Genomic DNA, 24,958 nt, shown 5'->3' with positions numbered 1-24,958 from the left:
AGTTTAGAAACACTGTATATGTTTCTGATCTATTTCATATTCCTCTTTAATTTTGGCTAAATCCATATACATTTTATGTCAATGTTCAGACAATTTCTCTTTTCTACCTCCCTACCTCTATTATATATGTCATTGATTATTTATACATAGCTTGCTTTGTGAAATATATTTTTAAAAGTTTTAGGGATTGCTTTAGTTTTGTGTATTTAAAAGAAAACCTAGTTTTGATTTTAAAAAAATTAACAAACATTTGTTTACTTAAGATTTGAATGGTGAAATTGCATTATGAGCTCACAGAGAGCTGTTCTTAATGATCATACTCAGGTTCATTTTTTTAAAAACAGAAAATTTATATTAAAGTCTTTTTACTATGAGATATAACATGCATACCCCAAAGCATAAAATAATTGTACAACTTTAACATATATTATAAAGCAAATGTTTGTGTAGCTACCCATTAGAGGTTTTTAATATTGTTTGGTTTTTGGTATCATTATGAATGCATAAACTCATAGATTTAAACATTAAAAAAAGGAAAGAAAACCCGGAATAATCCAAATATTTATCTCAGGGATAGAACTTGGGAGAATTTTCACATGGTATATAAGAGCTTGAAAAAGACTTTATTACACTAAAATGTTTCCAACATAAAACTGTACCAATATTAATATCATTTTATTTTTAATGTTTTAATAATGTGAAAATTATTTTTTACTTATTACTCTTTGCATTATATAGTTTATTTTCAAAAGATGACATTACATCCTATGAGTTATAATCTTCAAGTAATTGCAATTAAATATAATCCTTTTAAAAGCATTAAAATAATCAAAAACTTATGCATAGCAGTGAATTTGCTATAAATTAGAAGTATTACACTGTGGGTACTTGTTTTGTTTAATTAGATGAAAACATAGCAGATGCTTATTAAATGCATGTTTTCCTTTCATTACCACGATTACACCCTTAAACCCTTAGTCCCTAACTTTGAGGTTTGCAGAAGATTTTCATGCAGGAAACTTTTCAGAATGCTTTCATGGTCAACACAGGTGGCATGAAGGGAACAGGGTCGGACAGAAGGAAAACGTATACTATGATGCAGTTGCATCAAGGTCTTTGTCCATTCTCTGAAAGCAGTAGAGCTAACATGGCGCTTAGATGTTCTTTCAACATGAGGTAAGGGAGTGAGGCTTTACACCACATGTTCACATGTCCACATCATCCAGCTGGTTTGGGAAGCTTGCCTTAGACCATGCAGCTCACATTAGGTGAGAGAAAGTTTAAGAGTGAGATTCAGCTGAATGCTATCAGTGCCATTGCTTCCAGCAGCTAGGGGGCATGGGTGCCTCAGTTATTTGTATTGGGTGCACCCAGGTGGCATTCCATTGCTTTTATTTTATTTTATTTTTAATTAAAGTTTATTGGGATGATAACGGTTAGTAAGGTTCAGGTGTACAATTCTATATATCACAATACATCATCTGTATATCACGTTGTGTGTTCACCACCCAGAGTCAGTTCTCCTTCCATCACCATATATTTGATTCCTTTTACCTTTGTCTAACACCTTCCTCTCCCCTTACCCTCTGGTAACCACTAGACTATTATTTACGGTGGTCAAGACATGGAAACAACTGAAGTGTCCTTTGATAGATGATTGGATAAAGATGTGGTATATATACACAATGGAATACTATTCTGCCATAAGAAGAGATATAATAGTGCCATTTGTGACAACATGGATGGATCTTGAGATTATTATGCTGTATGATTTCACTGATATGTGGTATATAAAATTGAAAACAGCAAAGAAACAAGACAAATGAAGAAATAAAAACTCATAGATGCATTTATTTCTATGCATTGCACTGAAACTGACTGAGTAATAACTCATTAAAATCCCCCAATCTTTCATTAGCTTTCTGTTGTGTCAAACTTGGATTGGACTTTTGTCTTTTGGAGCTCATGATAACACTTCTACTTCTTAGAATGTGTGAGCAATTCAGACAGAATATGGGGATAGGAAAATGTCATAGACTTACTATCTCAATATTTTTGAACATTTGAACCTCATACCATTATTTCCTCTACTGTACGGGAATTTGAAGAAGTGATTACTAATGGACGAGCCTATAGCCAATATATATTAGACTTCTCTTTATAAAGAAGATAAAGAGAATGAATATTGGATAAACAAGATAATTTCATTCTTCCTATTCGCATTTTAGATGTTTACTTTCTAAATAAAAATCCTCTTTTATAAAGAGTTTAATTTGAAAACAAGACAATAGTTTTACCTTTCCTAGACAATATCATATCATACAGATATTTATTTCTCACAATATATTTTATATCTATATATATTTAATAAAATTACATAACTTTACTTCCTATTCATATATCTACCATTCTTACCGAAGTTGAATGTCTTCAATGTCTTTGATACTGTCACAGCATGCTACTTTTGTAAATCAGGCCAGATAATTAAGAGCGTTGGGGGATTTCCAAGGGAGCTGGCTCTCTTTTATGAATACAGAGAGCTCACACAGCTTCTCAAAATGATTAGGCATTTAAAGTTGTGTCTTAGCCAAGATGCAAACAAACGGTGATAATTCATGGCCACTGAATTTTTCATATCACATATTCTAGAACACACAGTAAGAAAGTGGGAACTTCTGTGCAGCCTAAGGGTACGTTATTCCATGATGAAATGTGTATGTTTTTTTTCCTTTAGTAAATGCAATTTAGAGTACATTTATAACATTACCTTAATTTTGGGATCACATTTACTATTTTTTAAGTCTTTGTGATCTACTAAACACAATCTTATTTAATTTATTTTTTCATATGTGTAGCAAATTTCATGAAGAATCACTTCATTGATTCATTTGGAGAGTTAATTGAGCATAAAATCTATTGAGAGTTTAAGGCTGTTTTTGTACTTTATATATTTCCTTAGATTTTTGTAATAATGCCACTTTTATAGTGGTGCTAATACTTTTTAAATGCCATGATGAAATACTATAGTTCACCCATTTAGAAATTCCTTAATGTTGTTTAAACATTTGATACTACCCTGATGAATATATCTTTCAAATTTAAAGTTGAAAATATATATTAATTAAAATGAATATGAATGTTTTTCATAAAATATGTTTCAGTAGTAAAGACTGGCTATTAGCCTCTTTGATGCCTCTTTGCAAATATAGCTTTGGTAAATATTCAATGAGTAATATATTTTCTTTGGTTGAAAAGTTGTACATCAGATTCCCTTGAGAAACATGGCACCAGTATTTCAAACTGTGACTGATGTTCAAGTTACTTTCTCCGAAAGATAACATTTTACATGCTATACTTATTTTTTATTATTTTATTTTTCAGAGTTAGGAACAGAAAGTGAAACCACAGTAGGCTTTCATATTTATATGGTTCTACAAAAAATAAATAAATAATAATATATGAGAATACAAACACAAAGAGAATATATGGATCAAAATTCAAGACTTCCATAGATGCATTATCTATAATTTTGTACAGTTTTGGTAGAAAGGAGCTACATAAGTTTGAAAATTCACAATTAATTTTCTGAAAAGAGGTGCTTTTTTATTTAGAGTGTCCAACAGAATTTCCCATAGCTTTCTGTTTATACCATATTATTATCACAATCTACTGCAACTGTTGGCCTACTTACTGTATCGTCCATCAGAAGTGAGTGATTATAACTAATGAGCTCTAAAAATATGTGTTAATTAGTTGAACTATCTGTTGAAAGCCTAGGTTCAGAAATGCCACAATAAAAATATCACTCATAGTTTTGTTGCTCAAGGACATTTAATAAGTTTTTGTTTTGTTTTGTTTTGTTTTTTTACATGTGCTTGATGTGGATTCTTTCAAGGATCTGATCCTACATATTTTACTAGGTATATAAATTCTGGATCAAATTCTTATACCATGAGCACCAATTAATTTGTGTGCTCTCAATGACAAAATTGGAAGTCATTCAAGAGATATGATGCATTAGTCACAATTTTGTGTGTGATGTCAGAAAATCAGCTCTAAATACAGATTATTTATAGATTTTATAAAGAGAGAATATATGAATTCTGCCCAAAGAAAAAATCCTTTCAAATTAGTGTATCCATGTTGGCTTAGTTTGATCTTAAAATTTGACTGTCTTTTGTTTGTGAGTAAGTGGTTTCAAACATACATTGTACAGAATCCTATACCTTGGGATTTTGAAACACTAATATTTGTATGTGGTATCTGAAGTTAAAAAAATATATTCTGGTCAAAAAGAATAAGTTCCCCAAATTATTAAGTAAACATTTTTATCCAATTAAGAAAGAAAAATGCATTCATGAATAAAATACCACTAATTACCTTTCAATGTTTGCAATATGACAGTTACCATGCCCGTATGTCAATCTTGGTTTGCTTATGTAATCCTTTACACATGGCAAAACTTTTTTTTGCTCTTTCCAAATAAGCATATGTTTTTAAGATCTCTGAGTGCCAAAAAGCATTTTTAAAGTTTTATTACTATGAAAACAATATTTCTATGGTTGAGCTGTTTTGCTCTTGGTTTGTTTGGTTATAAAGACTGGAATATAAATTTAAATTATGCTAAATGCTTGGAATCTGACCTAATTTTTCTGCATTTTTAGATAAATAGATATCGTGTTTCCTCAAAAATAAGACCTAACTGGAAAATAAACCCTGGCATGATTTTTCGGGGTGACATCCCCTGAACATAAACCCTAAAGCGTCTTTTGGAGCAAACCTTAATATAAGACCTGGTCTTATTTTTGGGGAAACACAGTAGATGGATGGATAGATAGATAGATTGACGGACATTATATTGAAAGGGTTTTTAATTGAATGGCATGCTATTTGTTTTGATATCAACATGTAAAGATAAGCTTAAATTCCTTAAAAACAGACAATTCAGTCTTGTTTGTTGCTCTTTCTTGGTTACATAGTAAAATACCTGACACATCATAAACTATAATTACACGTTAAATTGAGTCATAGTGTTTTTAATTAGATTACTCTCTCCCCTCAGGGTCATTACATATATCAGGATAAGATAATGTAAAAATAAGTAAGGCACATATAAAAATGATTTGAAAAATTATTGTACATGTCTAATACTTAGCATATGAATTTGTACAGATTATTTCCATTAAACTGTACTTTGGCCATTATAGACAAAATGATGATAAATATTGTCTATTTCTTAACAAATGTCTTCCTAAAAGGGAAGAGACAGAGTTCTTCAAAGTCTCTTTGAATTTATTTTATTAATACTTATTAATCCACTCATTAATAAATGAGTTGAGTAAAACTTTGACTGGTGTTCATTTTTGTAATTATATTACAGACATTTTACCTTTTGAATTTCCCTGGTCATTTTACTAAGTCATACATTTCTATATCTTAGATATAAGGTTGGAAACTCTAAAATAAGAGTTACATAAAGTTGATGGTTAGGAAATAAACTATGTTTGGGTAACATCAAATTTATGTAATGTAGAGAAAGCAAAGATCCAAAAATGGTGTGAAGTAAAGAACTCCATGTTAATGCCATCATTCCTTTGCTGCAAACGACTAAGGTCTGAAATTTAATAAGAAATTTAGGGAAGAAAGATTGGACATTTTTCATTTAGAAAGAAAGACACATGCTCAAATTGCATTCAATGAAATTAATTTTGACTAAGGCATTTAGTCCGTAATGGAAAGACGAGAGAGAAAAGAGATTGAAAATGCCTCTAGTAATGATTCTATTCATTTGCAGATACCAAATTTACCCAGTAGTATAAGTTTAAATTTTGTACACTTTGACAAGTTGCTTGTTACTTAGAATCACATCTCTCTAATGGCACCTTTACATAAAACATATCACATTTCTGAACATTCTTTAGCACATGAGTACACTTGATTATGATTTTTTTATCAGAAGCTGAAATAGACTTATCAGTAAAATAGTAAAACGTGCATTGAAGGATTATCTAATTAAGTAACCTAAGGAAAGTACAAAGAAAATAGAAACATTTTTGTTTTCACTCTCATCACATGTTCATTCACTTTTGCATGACCAATGCAGCAGAGGGGTCTCTAATTCCCGATTTAATCAGAGATCCTAGACAACACATCCTGGAAAAACAAAACCTTGCATCATAGGATTCCGACTTTTTTTGTCTTGTAAAGATAAAAATCGATTTTACATTTGGTATTGTCCACTGGAGTCTTGATCTGTGCCTATTGGTAAGAGGCCAATCTGCATTTCAATTTAACTACTTAAAAGCAAAGAGACTTGCAGAAACCACCTTTACCTTTTAACTCATTATATGAAGAATGCAAGTTTTGACTGATTAACTGCATGAAAAGAAAATCAGTGTCATCTGTGAATTTATCTTTGGTTCAAAATTCATAGAATCAGGGCCCATGGAAATTTTGAAAACATTATTAAAAAGGAGCGTTTGGCCTGGGATTACTTTATAGACAGAACTGCAGGTTACATATGTAATGTAAATTGAGAGCAAGAAATATCTTCTTTTTATCAACTGGGCAATTTAAGGCACTAAAATGATAATTTTTTTTTTTCCTATAGCTCACTTGATATAGACAAGAACATCTAACTCTCTTCCACTAGAAAACAAAAAAACAAACAAACAAAACAATGTATTATATTTCTAGCTATTATATCCTTTTCCCAAAATAAATCTCAAAACTAACAATTTAAGAGAAAGTAATTTCACTAATTCACAGTTAAAACCCAAGTAACTCAATTATTTTATAACGAATGGTTGTCGAAATATTGTGTATAATTATTAATAGTTTATATTAGTGACATTGGGTGTGCGTGTTGATAAAATATGAAACTGACACTTTTAAGGGCTGAATTTCTTTAATATGTGTGATGATTAATTTTATGTGTCAGCTTGATTGACTATGAGATGACCAGATTGACCATAATTTCTGGGTTGTCTGCAAGGGTGCTTGCGGATGAAGTTAGATTTGAACCAATGGACTCAGTAAAGTAGGTTGTACTCCTGAGTGTGGATGGTCGCATATAATCCATTGAGGGCCTGAATAGAGCAAAAGGGAAAAGAAGGAGGAATTCACCTCTTTTCCCTGCTTCACACTTTGAGCTCAGACATATAATCTTTTCCTGCTCTATGACTGGTATTTATACCCTTCACTTTCCTGGTTCTCAGGCCTTGGGATTCCAACTAATGTATACCAAAGACTATCCATATTCACATGAGCTCATTCTTCATAATAAATCAATATCAATCAATCAATCAATCAATTTCTCTCTTAAAGAGAGACTGACCCTGACTTACACGTCTATGACTAAATCTAAACTCTATGTAAATGTTTCAATCTTTTCTTTCTGATAATGAACAAAGATTTTTATCTATAATTATTTTAAACCACTTCATATTCTATAAAAATTATATTTCTTACACTAATAAATGATAAACTAATACAAATTTTGCGAGGCTTTTTTTGGAAGCATAAATCTACTTCATTATGCTATAATAAAGGAAAGAACAAAAAAGGTTGTTTCTGGACAAGCAAATAGAGAAGTGTTCATAAGAAATAATGCATAGAGACAGGTAAAATATAAATATACCTCACACATTCAACATTTCAATGTCATCGCTATACTGAAGGAATTTATGTATCAGAACACAAAATTATATGCTAGGGACTCATTCATTCAAATACACATTTTTGTTTTCTTCTTTTGAAGATTGGAGGTTGGAAAATGAAGAAATATGCTGAGTAGTAAGTAGCATGGAAATTATTGTTCATCCTCTTGTTCTATAAAAACAACTTTTCCCTTAAAATTATTTATTTGAAGCAAATTGTCTCTTAAACATTGGAATATGAAGTTGACATTTTTCTACTAGAAATCTTTGCCTGGCAAATGTATTGTACCCTTTTCACAGAGTTCCTCAGATTCTCTCTGCTTAGCCTGTCTTTATAACTCTTAGCCACTAGCTCCATTCCAGTGACTGCGGCTCCCTCCTACAGAACCTAAGTCCTCTCGTCACTTCCAGATTCAGTTGAAAAGATGGAGCAGGGCATAGGATGTGGCTTTCTGGCAACTGCCAAATGGACCAGTTAATTCAATCCCAGAAGAGTAGAATATTAACTCCTTCATGGTACACTTTGAATAATGTTACGCTGTGGATAAGAAAACGCAGGCAAATGAACAATCTCTTTTCCACCTTCTGGAAGTTTCTCCACGTAGCCAGTCTTGTGATAGATATTCTGGTAGCCACGTAGATGAAATCTCCAGGCAATTATCTGTGTCTCTTCAAGGTTAAACATGTAGCAATAACACATTGCCTTATATTCTGTTTCTATTCCAAGCTTTCCTGTGTCCTTCCCCTTCGTTCTTCTGTATTGAGATTATCCTTCACTAATTTAGCATTATTGGTGATTTTTAATCTCAAGGTCCGTTTTCTGGGGAACCTAGGATAAACTATCACATAGTCCCTGGATCTGAGAAAACAGGAAATCTTGCTCCCTTAATAATACTCCTACGTCTCCCAATACCTTGTTTGCAGCTTCACCTATGTGATCTGTGGGTATAAAGCATTTGAAGTAAGACATGGAAGGCTGTCCTCTCTTCCCCCAAACTGTGTTCCCAATTTCTGCCATTCCTTGTCATTGGGCTTGGCTAATACAATCAGGAGTCATATATTTATTCACCAAACATTTACTGAGCACTTGTGTGTGCCAGACAAAGTGCCAGGTATTGAGGCACAAAAATAAATAACATATGGTATCAACTTTCAGATGCCATGTCTCAAACATAGTTATATATATATTTCTCTAACACAAGAACAAGCAATGACACTGATTTTTACCTGAATTTCATTTTGTGTTTGATGAAAATGAAGTCCACATTTTAGTAACTGAGGATGTACTATGACTATATACTTTGCAACATTAGTTACTTACATCTGCTCAAACACATATACAGTAGGTTTGACTTTTTTTTTATATTTAGAAACTGAAGAACTTAGGATCCAGACAGGTCTCACAGATGGAAAGAAGCAAAACATGCAGATCTTGTCTGACCACAAACTCAACCTATTTCTATAGCAACTCCCCCCGCCCCTTGTTTACCCAACTCATGATAACCCCACTTAGAATTTCTGTTGAGCTGTCAGTCTTAATGCACTGTGATCCTTGTTTCAGCTCTGAATAGAATAGAGCTCACTGTTGATAAATGAAGTGAAGTAGTGCAGTGCTTAAGACTGTACTCTGTCATGTGACTCTATAGTTTGTCCCACTACAGTAGTAGATGCCCAATAAATATTTGTTGAATGAAAAAAAAAAAAGGACTGTACTTCATCTTGGGAATTAGGTATAGAAGATCAAATTCTGGTTTTATAATCTTGGACAAATTCCTAACTTTTATACAGTTTAGTTGATTGAATTCTAAATTTATAATACTCTCTTTATAAGATTCACTTATTTATCCATTTTGCGAATATTTTTTTACTCCCTTCTATATCCCGGTACTTTTTTGACACCAGGAATGCAGGAATTAACAAAGCATATAAAGTTCCTGACCTCATAAAGCTCATATCAGAAGAAATAGATAGATAGATGACAATAATCAATGAGTAGAACTGTAATGTAATTTCAGGTAATACTAAGAATGTAAAATCAAGAGAAACAGAATAAAAGATACAGAATGAGAAGTTGGGTTTTTTTTTTTGTTTGTTTGTTTGTTTGTTTTGTTTTTAGCCCAGGCAGTCAGGGACTTGAGGAAGAGGACCGCATGATCACCAGTGTGAAAAAGCGTGTTAGGTAGCGGGAACACCAAATACCAGGGCCTTGAGACAAGACCCTGGCACAGAGCGATTTATGGCTAGAGCAGAGTAAAAGAGAAGAGGGAATGTTGCTGGTGCTTGTGTGGCCACCAGACACCTAATCATTTTAGACTTGTAGGGCATTTGGTTTTATAATAAATGGGAAAGAATCCACTGGAAGGCTTTGGATAATGCCAGACAGACAAAGACAGATACTGCGTGATATCACTTACCTGCGGAATCCAAAAAAGCCAAATTCATAAAAACAGAGAGTACAGTGGTAGTTATCAGGGGCTAGTGGATTGTGTAATTGGGGAGATGTCATTTAAGGGTACAAACTTGCACCCAGTAGATTAATAAATCCTGGAGGTCTATCCTATAGTATAATGATTGTCATTAGCAATACTGTATTATAAACCTTGAAGTTACCAGGAGACTAGATCTTAAATGTTCTAAGCACACATACAAACACACACACACACACACACACACACACACACACACAATAAATAAATAAATAAATAAATAAATAAATAAATAAAATAATAATAATAATAATAAAATAAAGAAAGAAAGAAAAAGAAGAATGTGACATCAGCTAAAGCTAAGGTTGTAATCGTATTGCAATATGTCAATGCACCAAATCAACACGTTTTACACCTTAAACTTGTACAATATTATGTGACAATTCCATCTCAATAAAAATATTCTAACATAATTTTAAAGGATTCTTCTGGCTGTTATACGGAGAATAGATTGGAGTGGGGAAGAGTTGAAAAGGAGACATTGATCAAGATGTATTACAGCTGTAGAAGTGAAAGTTGTTCTGGAGATTATAGAGAGTAAGAGACAAAAAGCACTTGACACACAGTAGATGCTAAAATGTATCCCAAGCCACGCTGTCACGGCTCTGGATCAAGGATCCAACAGTGACTCCCTAGGTGCTCCATCTGTATGTCTGTTCGTTTTTATGTGAGTTCGGCTCCTCTCTTTTCTACCTATTTTTCTTCTCTCTGCTATTTGCTCTTTTTATACTCTTTCCTTCTATTTTTTCATGTTTCTTTGTCAGTCCATTGGTATGGACTATATTGATTGCTCCAAAGAAATTTCATTATGTTTTTTTTTGTTTGTTTTTCAAGGAAGCACTGTCTTCCAGTGCTGCAAGGAATAGTTTCTTTCCTGAAAATAAATCTTTCATTTCCAGAATTTTCTAATTCTACAAATAGAATAGAAACTAGCAGATTTTTTTTTAAACACTTTTCTTTTCATTTTATTTTTTATTTTTTTCACTTTAAAAGAGTACTCAGGACTATTCTTGGCAGCTATCAAAGAGATTGAGAGAATGATATTCAGTATTTACTATTATCTACTTTGTGAGTTGTGTTTACAAGTGACCTAAATATTGCTTTCTTATTCATCTGAATTTTCCATTTACAGTTTTAAAATATACACAATGTTAAACAAGCAACAACAACAACAAAAAAACAACAACAGGTGATGTAATCAATATAATATGCTATGAATTCCTTTCTTTACATTTATTTCCTAATTCAATATAATTGGTAATACTACTCAGGGATGGGAAGTTCTAGTCTTTACCCTTAAGGAGTGTGAAGCTTTGCAGTGAAACCTGAAAAAAGAAAAAAAAGACATAAAATAAATTGTGGTATTGACTAAATGGCATACATGTGTACCAGAATATCCGAGCCTATGGGAAACAGCACATGCATCTGTAATGGCTTCAGGTAAGACACTTCACATGACCATACCTAAGGTACTTTCAAGAAGAAATTACCATATGGAGAATAAATTTGAGGAAAGGACAGTAGGAGGGAGACTTGATTAGGTGAGAAAGACTATTCTTGAAAGGCTGCTAAGGGGAAAGGAGGAATATTTTGTCAAAGATGAAAATGAACAGTAAATGGTAAGTAATGTGCTATAATATATTCTAAAATTTTATTTTGCATATGAATGTTGCAAATATTTTTGGTAGGCTTGAATGTGTTATCCTTGGGCAGCTGTGTGCAGGAGGAACTGCCAAGTCCCAAGTCATAGGTGGCATGACTAGTTCTGAGTGTCTGGTGTACCTTCAAAGGAATTAAGAAAGCAGAGGTCTGTTTCTGGCTGAGAGAATCACAGCCTGGTCTGGATCTGCAGCTGAGCCATCTCCTCCAAGTTCTGTTGAAGCAGGAAAACTTTAATAGTGGCTTCTGTGGTTTTGGTAAAACAAGATGATTCATAATGGTGACATTAGGACATGGACACTCACTTGCAGTGGATATGGAGAGTATTACAGCAATCGTGTGGGAACGAATCATTCCTGAAATGCCGCAGTAGCAATGGAAAAGGAATCAAGCTACTCAGGAAGCAACGACACCAGATACAAGTTATTTGATTTCAAAGATGTACAGTAATGGGAACACAAAATAGTCTCCAAAATTTGATTGCATTAGCCCGGTGCACAGTGTTACCAGTAAGGAAGCAACACAGGTTTCAGGAGATCACTGGGACTTTTCATTCAGAGTCATAGAACCTGAAGCACCTTTCTGCCATGCCATCCAACACTTGCTTCTCCCCTCACCTTCTACACAGATATTTCATTTCCTTAGGCATCACTTCTTTGATTTGCAATGTCCTCCTTTTATATGCTCTCATAGCACCCTGTAATTTTCCTTTCATAGCATTCCCAAGTTTTAGTGCAATTACGTTTTTTATATTTAAAGTTATTGGGGTGACAGTGGTTAGTAAAATTACATAAGTTTCAGGTATACAGTTCTGTAATACATCATCTATATATCATATTGTGTGTTCACCACCCAGAGTCAGTTCTCTTTCCATCACCATACATTTGATTCCTTCTACCATCTTCTATCACCCTCCTCCCCCCTTACCCTCTGGTAACCAGTAAACCATTGCCTGTGTCTATGAGTTTTTATTTCTTCATTGGTTGTCTTGTTCGTTTGTTGCTTTCAGTTTTATAGCTGACATATGAGTGAAATAATATGGTTCTCAGCTTTTTCTGTCTGACTTATTTCGCTTAGCACAATAATCTCAAAATCTATCCATGTTGTCGCAAATGGCACTATTTCATCTTTTCTTATGGCAGAATAGTATTCCATCATATATATGTATACATCTTTATCCAATCATCTATCGAAGGACACTTTGGTTGTTTCCATGTCTTGGCCATTGTAGATAAAGCTGCAATGAACATTGGAGCACATGTATCTTTATGGATAAATGTTTTTAGAATTTTGGCGTATTATATATACTCAGGAGAGACATTGCTGGGTCATATGGTAATTCTGTTCTCAATTTTTTGAGGAATCCCCACACTACCTTCCATAGTGGCTGCATGAGTCTGCATTCCCACCAACAGGGTATGAGGGTTCCTTTTTCTCCACAGCCTTTCCAACACTTGTTATTATTTATCTTGTCGATGATAGCCATTCATAGTGGTTTTCATTGTCTGATTATTAGTGATGTTGAACATCTTTTCATATATGTATTGGCCATCTGTATGTCCTCTTTGGAGAAATGTCTATTCAGGTCCTCTGCCCATTTTTTAATTGGGTTGTTTTTTGTTGTTGTTGTTGTTGAGTCGTTTGAGTTTCTTGTATATTTTGTCTATTAGCCCCTTATGTCTACTATGGAATTACATTTTTAATATCTGCATTTCCTAGTAAACTGAGATTCTATCAGGAAGATATTTTATCTTCATTATTTACAATCTTACAACTTTGGCAGCACTTAGTAGGCACTTAAAAATATCCTATGAATGTCCACATGAAGCTGTCAGTAGTATTCTCATAGTCACATAATGATCATCACAAGTACCTGCACCATTTGTACAGTGGCCAGTGGCTCAGTTTTGCAGAGCTGTTCAGTCACATCTTCAATAACTCTTGATCATCTGGCCTCTGATCTCTATGACATTTTTTGTGAAAACCACCCCTAAATCAAGTGCACTAAACATTTACACAATCTCTAAAAAGCACCTGTCACAGAGTCCTGGGACAAGGTAAGGATTCAATGAATATTGAATAAAGGAATAGACAAAACAATAGATACCTGCCTTAAATGTCCATTTGCAGTATAGAGGGTCTCTCAGATTATCTTAGCCCCTTCCGAACATAGCAGTGCTCCTGACCTGGGTTGAGTCACCTAATACACCATCTCAGCCCCAGGGGCTGCTTCAAATACTCTTTCCACAGGCTCCAAGGTCAGATGACCAGCTGAGGATAAAGACTTATATTTTCTAGCTGTGAACGTACAATTTTTTATATTTGTACATAGCGTTAACAGCAAACTGAGGACTGCAGAACCCTAGAGATACAGGCATATACTCTAGAGTTTTCAGTGTGATTTTTGAATGCATATATTTACATTTTAATATTTTTTAATCTAAAATTAACAAAGGCTTATTCTGGAATACGAAGGAAAACTGGCAAAGACTTGCCAATGTGTGATTGCATTTGGCACGTGCAATCACTTTGTTACCAGTAGTATGTTAATTGTGGAAAGCTACTTGGAAAATAACAGGAAGTTGGCAGAATTCATATCTACTTAATGGCAAGTAAAGGCTATTGAAGATGTTATCCATCAGGATCTAAAATTTAAGTCAAACTGAAATTATTTCTACTAAACAAGGGGGAACTATGCTTATAAGCCAGTCTCTTTGAACAAAGCAAAACACTGATCCCATATAGAGTTTTGAAGATGTGCGGAATTCAGAGACAGGTAGTCTTTTAGAAGCTGACATTGGCTTGGTTCACCTTGGGAAAAGAAGGATGTTACTGGAGTGAGGCTGTTGCTGATGGGCTGATTTTCAGGACTATGTGTCCGTCACTGATTAGCTGGCTTTCAGAAGTGTGTGTTGAACACTGTCACTGATTAATTGGGATGGGTTTATTACCAGGTCTGATGATTAGTTGTTGCTATGAATAATGAATCATCAGTCATTGCTGGTCTTGAAATGGAGTACAGGAACATTTTTTTCTCTTGACCCCGTACGTTTCCTCCTAGCATCAGGAGTAGATTTTCATCACTGTTGTTAACTCTCCTTTAAGTTGATATCTCACTTGAGGATGTCTGATTTTTAGTTTGAGTGCTGATAAGCATACTTGCATTCCATTATTATTATTATTATTATTATTATTATATTGTTGACTCGTCTGTCTTGGGGGAGTCTGAAGCTTTTAAGGTTCTGCACTGCAGACATTCAATGTGAGACTTATCATGATAACTCTTATGTATTATAAGGAAGAAATGAAAAGTGCTTGGGCAAAATGTCTCTAGGTTTTTCAGGTTTGACAAAGAAGACAGGCCCTCAGGCCTCGCCAAGGCTATCTTAGGTAGCCAGGTTACCTTTCATTGTAGCTTGGATGTGAATGGTTTAGCTTAAATATAAACTGATTGTCCTGCTCACTGGTGGTATTATAAACCACATGCAGTTTAACAAGTTTATTTTATTATCCATATTTATTTAAGCAAAGGGATTTAATCAATTTTTGTGTTCCTGGAGAATTTGATGGAATATTTACTGTTAGGCCAACTGTCACAATGCCTGAGTTTTCCAAATCCTCTGTATGAGATTGTTACCTTCCGGATTCTGTTCCACCAATTTACATGTATACTTTCAGCAAGCATGTAACCCTTCAATTTATTTGGAAGGAGAGACAGTCTACTGAGTAAGTGTGAGATTCATATGTATTTACCTGTTCACTTCATGGAATGATTTGTCATGGCCTAAAATTGGCATCAATGAGACCACGCTGCCCAAAAAAGAAAGGAACTACGTACAAATACAATGTCCTGGGAGAGGCACTACAAAGAGCACAGTTTGGGTAGTTCCCATAATAAGGTTGCAAAAAGTTTCTCCTATTTTTTCCCCTTCTATGAGTTTTATATATTTAAGATTTAAATTTAGGTCTATCATCCATTCAGAGTTAATTTTTGGATATGATGTGAGGTATGGATCAATGTTTATTTTCTTCCATAACTATATCAAATTTTTCTGGCACTATATGTTGAAATGGCTTTTCTTTCATCATCTTAATCTCTTGGTACCTCTGTCAAAAACCAATGGATTACCAAATGCAGGTATATCTCTGAACTCTGTTTTCTTGCATTGATCTGTATATCCAGTCTTTCACCACTACTACACTGCCCTGATTTCTGCATTTTCATAACAGTACTGAAATCAACTTTTGTCAGTCTTTCAAATTTATTCTTGGATTTTAACATTATTTTAGTTATTCTAGTCAATTCACAGGATAAAAAGGAAGACTTCAATGATTTTGATGGGGATTTTGTTTAATCTATAGACAGTTGGTTAAGAATTGATATTTTAACAAAATTGAATCTCCCGATTTGATAACATGGTGTATATCTCCATTTACGTAAGCCGTTACATTTTGTTCATCACAGTCATGTGTTTTTTACTGAAGAAACCTTACACTGTCTCGTTTCATTTTGTGACCTTCCCTGCCTTTTTCTATCCTTTCGTCTTTCCATCTTTCCTTCCTATTTTTCCTCCCCACTTTTTGTTCACTAATACATGTTGCGCCTGTACAATATGCCATGAACTATGTTTCCAGTAGAGAAAGAAAGGCATATTTGAGATTAGCAGTCAAAAGGACATTCAAGTAGTGAGTAGCTGCAGGTATAGTTTTATACTATTTATACACAATAATAGATGGTTCCAAATTATGCTAGAAATAGGACTGACTTCAGTTAACAAATAATCTCAAGTAAGAAATTCCCTATAGTGGTTTTCTTTTCCTTTATGTAAAGGACAGTATTTTAAGCAACATTTAAATTTTTTGAACTATATGTCTTTTACATAAAGTGATGAATTTACTATGACTAATAGAAAGTACAAGAAAATAATATAAGACTTCAATTTGGGGCATTTTCTCTTCTTCTAAAAGTGTCTTCTTGCACTGTGAAAATGTGGTGTGAGTTTCATTTCCTTTAAAAGTTCCAAACTACAATCAAAAGTAATTTACATAAAAGACAGCAGGTAAGAACATTTTGCAGCATATTTTTTCCTTCATACAGGAAGTGAAAGAGAGAATGAAAGAAAAGAAAATCATCAAAGAGTTTACGAGGTCGTTTCTAAAACGCAGTCACACATTAAAAAACAGCCCTTGGCTTTTGATGGAAAATCACTTAAAGTTATCCTCGTTCCATGGAATGCATTTAAGGCAATATAGCAGATGGGGTGTTGAGTAACATCTTGAGTTAATTTATTTTTGAAGTACACAATGAGTTTTTATGATATAATTGAATTAGAGAGTCAGGGAGAATATCTTTCTCTTGTTATTGAATAGTTATCTTATAAAAAGTATCAGAATATTTGTGGAATTATTTTTATATATGTAGGCTCTACACGTACATGAACATCAAGCATATAATATACAAAATGTTCTTTTTAGTGTAATTCTTAGAAAAAGATGCAAATGCAGTGTATTATAAAGCTGCTTTGAGATGTTTCTGAGCCAACCAGGCTGTCTGGGTTTGAGCAAGGTCTTAGTTGATATTATGATAGAATTTGAATTTCGTATTGTATTTATGTATTAAATACTAAAGCAACTTGAATTTTTCATTAAAAAATAAAGTAGAAGTAAGCCTCTAATCTATTCTCTGGCTTCTGCTATGTTGAGAGAGGGAACAGTAATTTAATTAACAATTAACTACTTATAGGAAATTTATTAATAAAATTAAGAAACGGTGTGTGGGGAGGTACTTAAAATCTCAAGGCTGTCCACTTGCATGTTTATTTTTGATAAGAGAAAGAAACTGGAATAATAATACGAATAAGGTGACATAAAACTGATAATCATTTTACTCACGAATTGTCATAGTGTACTTCTTGTTATAGTTTTTTTTAATAATTTGATAAAGCCAAATAACACTAACCAAGTTTGTCTCGAGAAATGCTTTTCTCCAAATTCAGCTTCCTATTTTTGTTGCATTTAGAAAAACATAAAATGAGATATTTTTCTTAGAATATATTATATCAAAATCCTGTAATCCGTTTGAGGAATTTTGGAAGCCGAAAGAGAAACTGTGAAAGAAAAAACATACATTGCTCTTTTTCGGCAGTTATGTTTTGATGTCTCCTGAGACTTTGTAGCAAAAGCCCTACATGGTCACTGTTCTTTATCAGGAGTCCAATTTTCTATTGGATTTCCAAGGACATGAGGTTCTTCCTTGTGTGCAGAAGTTATTGTAAAGACATCGAGGACACAGAGGCATCTGTCATAAACTGCTAGGTAGATCTGAGAATGACAGGTAACTTGTCAGCATGCACGTTCCTTTCCTTCTGCTGTTGCAGCCTGGCAGCTTCTGTGCACGCTTATTGTGCAGGCACTTTCTTTTGGCAGACATGTTCAGATAATGAAGCAATCCAAACAAAACATCAGTGAGGCTTTCTGACAGAACATGTGCTGCTTTGGAAAGATTGGCACTTACCATATGGCAAGGGCATTTTAGGCTGTGGAATGGTGATCATTTGAATTTCATTCTTTGAAAAGCATGCGGGATTTATTTTGGTAAAAATGCACACATTTTTGGACAGTTTATAAGGTATTTGCATGGTTAAACCAAAGAGAAGTTTGAGTTTAAGTTCTATGATAGTAAAGAAGTGTATTAGCAGCTTCAGTCATTCTTCTTCTCTACTCAAATTATTCCTAAAATTGGAATAATCTAGTCTAAAATTTAAAATTTCCATGTCATATAAATGTATGCCAAGTTATGGCACAATAAGTGACAGTGAAAACAAACAAACAAACAAACAAAAAAAAAACATTGGCTTCAGATAATGGTGGTTCATGTCTCTATTAATTAACTGCCCTTGGTGGGGCGGTTGGTTCCGTGTCAACCTTACTGTAGGATGCAGGCTGAAGATTAGTGCTCTGTGGAACACAGTCAGTTTTCTGGCAGAGAGAAAGGAGATACCCAGAGAATCTGAAACTGACAAACTTCTATTGGGAAATGGTACATGTCCCTTTGCCTACATGTAACTGGCCAAAGTCCATCACAATATGATCCTTGTGCCAATTCACATTGCCGGGATTTTATCCTTCCAAAGGGAAGGGATCCAAGACTTACATATAAGCATAAGGTCTGTGGAGGGAGAAGTGTATACCAATTCCAGAGAGGGGGGGAAATTATATATATATGTATATGTGTATATATATATATATATATATATATATATATATATATATATATATATATAATTTTTAGGTGGGTCTTTTTAGGTGGGTCATTATGTAGTGAAACATAAGTTAAGCATAATGTTTGATTTTGGACCTCAAATCTGTCATTTACTTGATATGTAACCTTGGAAAGTTTATCTATTTTATCAGATTTTCACTTGATAACAGCTTAAAACCAGATAACAATGATTATTACAATGGTTTATATTTGCATTAAATCCATTAAATGATATGAATACAGCAAGGTCTGTAGACACCGTTCTAATAGTATGGATACTAATCACTTATCCTTATCTCTCATTGCAGACTTTACTGTATTCTTCCTGGTGGTTAGTTAATTAAATGTCTCCTACCATAGGATGTTTTCTGTAATTAAGTCTGTTCCTAGAGAATAACAATAGTTTTTAGTGAGAGCTTTTATTAAGTAAAATAAGAATTACATGAAGTCAGTCTCCAAATCTGAAATAGGTTATCAGTCCCAAAAAGTTATGAAACAGACATGTAAAGCTTGGACAAATACAACACGCATTCAAACTACGTGTTCAATATGTAGGTATTGTACAGAGGTATCCAAGGAAAAATGAATGTCTCGGATTTAAACTGTGTGTGTTTTCTTTGTCCATTGTGTCTGCTAATTAACTTACTGTAAAATTCTTTTTCTGAAATGATTGCATTTCTGGTAAGAATATCTTTTGTCTTTATGTAATGTCATTTATGGGTTACATTATTTGTCAGAAAATTTTCTCAGTGCAATATTTGTGATTAATTATTGAATTATTTTGACAAATGACATATAAATGTTGGGTTTAATAATTACTGTAAGGATTAAAATGTCAAGGAAAATGAACCTATGAATAAAAGTTGAAAGCTGATATGCTCAACTCACACACAAAAGGCATTTTATACATTATTTTGAGGAAATATCTAATCACTTTTGCACAAACACCCACACACAGAAACACAGAAATAAAAAATATAGCATATATCTAGTACAACTAAACTTGTATTTCTAATAGGTTTAAGGATTCTTTAAGGATACTTAATAGATTTAAAACGTTGAGTAAAGATCAAGCCTTATCATTGTAATTATCAGACATGGTAGATGATCAAGGGATGAAAAGAAGCTATTCTGTTTTTACTACTTGTGTTTTCCAGTTCAGGCTGGAACCTTTTGACAAGGAATGTTATGGAAATTGCCTGATACTCATTAGATACCAAAAAGGACATATCATGTCTGCTAGAGGTTTTCATCACCCCAGAATAAGAAGGAACAGTGATAATTAGCAATTTTTCCTCCATCACACATCGTGTTAGAAAGATAGTAGCATCTAATATAATCTTCAGATTTAATTTCAAATTGCAGACTCAGTTATTGGAAGACTTTTTCATAAGATAGCATATGCAGTGAAAACCGTTAATCAACCCCCAAGTATATTAAGTATCCAATGTACAGTCTGTTTAACGCTTCAAAAAGTTCAGTGGTGTGTTGTAACTGCTGCATCTGTTCACTGGTCTACAAAGTAGGCGATTCTGACATTCTAATAGATGGGCTGAAATATTTTCTATGGATCTTATCAAATCCTCTCAGGAAGTGCTTGAGCATTGTAACACATCTGCAAGGTCAAAGTGCAAAATCATCATCATGAAGGCAGAACACTAACTGCTGGTTTTCAGGAAGAGGGAATAGAGAGAAACTGCTTCATGAGTAAGAGGCTTGACTTTTGGAGTGATGGAAATACTTTAAATCCATGTAGAGGTGGTGGTTTATACAGTGTTGGGGATGTATAAAAGCCACCAAATTATTGACTTTAAAATTATTAATTTTGTTATATGAATTTCACCTCACTAAATTATTTTTGTAAAAATGCAGTCCCCATCAAATTCCCGTAGTGTACACACACACACACACACACACACACATATAAAATCTGTGATTTTGTCATTGCTTCTCCTCCCGTCAGCCATGCCCTACAGAGGACAGCCACCACTAAACTTCTTCTTGATGCTGGACCCCTCCCTCATCAATACATTCCTAATAGTGTGGCCGGGGGGGCAGGCCTTAGAACCCGTACCTTCCTGTGGGTCTTCTGATCTGATGCCATAGATCTTTTCAATTCTCACCACTTCCCCTAGCCAGTTTATTCTTTCCTTTAGCCAACTCAGGAATTCCCACCTCACTGAACTTTGACCATCACTTTTCCGGGCTTCTAAGTGTGCCAACATAAGCACAGAGTCAGCCCATACCCAGGGGTCCTGGCGAGAGTATTTAACATCATATCTTGGGAAAATTCTTATTATTTCTAGTTTTATATTCCAGCATCCTTGAAATCTAATTTCAGAGCTATTCCTCTGGCTCTTAGCAGGACCTACAAGCTAATTCTTATAATTCCTTCAGAGCGTGGCCTGTTTCCAAACTTGTCAGGCCCAACATGCTAACAGGTGGTGTATGTAATGACCAAACCCTAAGTGTTGGCCTGGCAGACAGGAAAGGAGGTGAGAGTAGCTTTAGAAAGGTCTGTTCTTTCCTGTGGGGAAAGATCTCTGCAGCATCTTTCAGCATCGTGGGAGGGCTGTCTCTTAGGAAAGGATGGGCCAAATCTGCAAACTCTGACATTACGTGGGTGCCTGAAGAATCAACATCCGCAAGGATATTCCTCCATATTTTTTCATCTATGTTTCTGGGTATGGGGTTTTCCCAACCAGAGCCCTTTCCTCACTGTAACTGATCTGCCTTGGCTAAGAATTCCGACATCTCGGGAGTTCTCTGCCTCAAAACATCCATGTTTTTAGCCTCCTTTTAGCTGTCTGTACTTTTCCCCTATAGCAGATGAAGGCCTCTTTATAAGCTACCAGAGGCTTTCTGGCTCTCATACTTAGCCATTAGCAGCTTCTTAACCACTTGTATTCTCTCATTATCTCTCTTCCAGATGTCAAAACAACTTTTCAGTACCCGGTTAACACCTCTGCCTGTGCAGGCATCATTTTTCTATTTTTAATACCTGGATCATTACACTTGAGATATCTCTCTCCTTTAACTAGGTCACCAATACTGAAATCTTTAATAATTGGGTTCCACCTTGTGGGAGACACTATCTGTGTCCCATTGCTATTCAGGGTGGTGTTCTCTTGGTCTGCTGGGTTGGGAGTGAGCCATTCCTAAGACCCCTTTTTAATGTTTGTATTCTCAGACTGTTCCCAGTGCACTTGGGTTAGTTTATGTCATCTGTCAGACACCAAGATGGAACTAGAAATATAGGAGATTGACGGAGGGAAAGAACTGTGAAAGGAAAAAGGGAGATACCTGGGTGGGTGGCAGGGCTGTCAGACCAGGATGCAGGTCTGACCCCTGTGAAGAAGAGAAAGGAAAATAGGCAGAGTCTCAGATTGCAATGCATTTCAAAGGAAGATTTGGCCAGGCTAATGAGTTGCCCTTGAGGCAATGCCACCCATCAGAGGAGTCCTGCATCTTGCTGGAATAGCCTGCCTTGGTATCCCAGCTGTCCCCTGCCTTTGTCTGAAAGCACACTATGGAAGGTGCGGCCTGGGCCTGAAGGTGGTGATAGGTCAGAGTACAGACCATGGGTCCACGACAATTACGCTTCCTATAGCAGGAAGGTTGAGTGGCACACTTTCACAGCCTGTCTTCTAAGTGCCACATAACATATTGCATCTCAGGACAAGGCTGTCCAGTAGACAAGGGAGAGAAATAATCTGCCAGCTCCTGTCTCTTTCTATTTGTCTGAGATTTTCTCGACAGATGTCAACTCTCTTCACATGTAGGTGGGATCTGTGCAGGTGCCCACTGTGTTCTTGGGGTCGTATGCCTCAGCAGTGACAGGTGACACCCCTGAAGTGTAAGCCTGAGACACAGGGTTGTCGCTTTATGCTAGTGTCAAATTGGTAATGATGGAGGAAGCTGGGAACAGCACATGCAAAGTTGGTGGCTCTAAGTGGGGACAGGTGAAACTGAGATAGCCCACAGTGGTTCAGTACACAGTGCTGTGACAGAGTCCTCTGAAAATGAAACATGGCACTGTGTAAAATAGGTAAGGCTAGTCACTTGAATTTGATACATTTTATCATCTCTCATTTTAGTAATTCAAATCATAACTACTATAATATGTCTTAATCAAAGTAAGTATATCCCTCAGTGGATCTAAGCTGCGATTAATTATTGCACCTGTTTTATGTTTAATAAGCAAGCTTAAATGTTTAAAATATTATATATTCATTGGACTATTTTTTTAACTTAGATTTTTAAAATAACCCCCTAGGGTTTACTTTGAGAAATTTCTAATCTTTCTAATTTAGTTGTGAATGAGGAATGACCTACATCACATTTATTTTTTTTCCTTAATAGGAGGTTGTTGGAATAGAACAGCATGTTCAGTCTGAAAATAAGCAGACTGGTTTGTCCGAATATATTTATAGCTGGTATATTATCTTTTGCTCTTTATGCTCGAAAGATTAGGGGTCAATGTATTTTGAAGGAGAAAAAGCAGCACTATCCTGGGAAGTAAAACCATTAAGAGCAATGGACTTTCCCACCATGAGACTGCACAAAAGACATACATACCGAGACCTATCAAATGTGCCTTTAACTTCTGCATAGGGGGTGGAAGGCTCACAGAGAGACAACACAGGCAGTTCAGAAAGTAGCCTGGGACCAAGGTCAAGCTATCAAGTATGAAATGGTAAAGCTTACACTAGTCCCAAACAATTTCCCACAGCAGGTGGAATGAGATCTAAGAGATGAAAGCAGTTGAGACAAATGATTAGAAAAGGAAAGATAGGAAAAGCAAGCATTCAAATGTTCCACTAAACACCGTTCACTTGATATGATTTTAAAATATCCTCCTATACATGTTCGCACTCACGACCACATTTATATTTGCAGTATAGGTCCCTGTCTTTCCCTCAATGCTATGTCTCCCTCCTACTTAAAAGCCTCCATATCTGAATCTCACGTCATCAGTCTATGATGCTGAGTACTCCTCCATATTGTGGGCTTGTGCTGGCTGCTGGTCAAACACCTCAGTTCTTGCAGATTTGAGCCCTGATTCGTTAACATTCTCTCCAGCCTACTCCTATCTCAGTTCTGTTTGGTTTTATGACCCATGAAAATCAGCGTCCTACACCTGGGTCTCTCAATTCCTTACATTTTTCTCCTCCATGCCTTTTTCTATGCTGTGTCAGCTATTTTATCCTGTAGAGTATGCCTGACCATCCAAAACTGACGTCTCCCCTATAATCTGCTTCAAACATCACACTCTCAGTCTAATGTTCATTCTCAGCCCTGTGTCTTTCTCGTATACTCCCTTCTCACTCTGACTTTTACAAAATCATTAAACCTCATCAACTCCTACAATACATTTCACCCCGTTGCCCAATAACTAGGCATGTCCTCGCTCCCCTCCTTATTTTGCTTAAATTGTATAATCACTTTCCAGATATGTACACCATAACACCCTTGCCCTGCTCAGTTTTTGAAAGTTTTTTCTTTAAACACAAACCATATTTAGATCTGATTATTTATCTAATCCAAGTCTGCATTCCCTTAACTGAAAGTGTGGAGGGAAAAATATCATTCTTACTAGCAATTTTCAATTTTATTATGACCACTATGACCATCATTCTCACATGAATCCCTAGCTGCCTAGTCATGTTATGTCCCTCTTTTCTAGAAAACTGCATCATGTTTTTTCTTGGTCCTCAGATCTCCAGAGACCTGTGTAGCCTCAGCCAATTTGAAAAGAGTTTCGAGTCATGCCTACCCCCTCGGCTCATCTACCAATAGCATATGCACTGTTTTTGTTTGTTTGTCTTCCTGCTATGACTGATTAACTTTTTCTTCTCTGAGGCCAGATCCCTCCTCTTTTTTTTTTTTTAATA

Source organism: Rhinolophus sinicus, linkage group LG03, assembly GCF_036562045.2.
Source record: "Rhinolophus sinicus isolate RSC01 linkage group LG03, ASM3656204v1, whole genome shotgun sequence".
NCBI classification, from domain to species: Eukaryota; Metazoa; Chordata; class Mammalia; order Chiroptera; family Rhinolophidae; genus Rhinolophus; species Rhinolophus sinicus.
This window is presented reverse-complemented; position numbering follows the sequence as displayed.